This window comes from Gavialis gangeticus, unplaced genomic scaffold (assembly GCF_001723915.1).
Source record: "Gavialis gangeticus isolate Ggan-Ray unplaced genomic scaffold, GavGan_comp1, whole genome shotgun sequence".
Lineage (NCBI taxonomy): Eukaryota > Metazoa > Chordata > Crocodylia > Gavialidae > Gavialis > Gavialis gangeticus.
The window spans coordinates 218,725,123-218,725,742 of record NW_017729032.1 but is presented as its reverse complement, the minus strand read 5'-3'; the positions used below and the strand labels follow the sequence as shown (position 1 = coordinate 218,725,742).

At 43.9% G+C, this 620-nt stretch overlaps 1 protein-coding gene across 1 annotated transcript in view; it reads right to left on the bottom strand.

Annotated features, from left to right (window-relative positions):
* SCAF4 (SR-related CTD associated factor 4) overlaps window positions 1-620 on the bottom strand; it is a 61,768-nt gene that overhangs the window by 53,726 nt on the left and 7,422 nt on the right. The gene's annotated exons all lie outside the window — the stretch shown is intronic.

Genomic DNA, 620 nt, shown 5'->3' with positions numbered 1-620 from the left:
GGGGGGGGGAAGAGATCATTATCCCTCAATAGAGCTATATACCCATCTAGCCATGTCTATTTTAGAAAGTTCTGCTGTTATTTAGTGGTTTCATGGCAGAAAAACTCCCTTAGGTATAACTGAGTCTACCTGAGAGGGTTCTCCTAGTACAAGTGTGGCAGCTGAACCTCCACTGTACAGACTGGGCCTTAGTTTTACAGAAAAAATGCGAATAATAGTCCATTTCAGGTCATTTTCCAAAGCATAAATAAAAATATATAAATAAAAATACAGTACTAGCATTTATTCAGAATGAGTTCAGCTTTTTCTATGCAGTTTGTACTGTGGTCAATTTGAATGCTAAGGTCCTAGTGAACCTGTTTTTACAAAGCCCTTTAAGCCAGTACTAGTAATAAGCAGGGACCTACTCAAATCATGATGCCTGCAAAATCTGCAGGAAAAAAAGAAGCTTATTGAACAGTAAAATGCTGGCCTTCCAGATGGAGCCAGCACACATCATGGCCCCTGCAGTATGGCTGCACAGCCTGAGGAGGGAGGGGGCTGCCAGCTCCAAGAGGAGCCCAAGATGGCATCCCCCCCCCAACTGACTGATTGAGAAGGCTGCCTGTCATGCAGCCCTG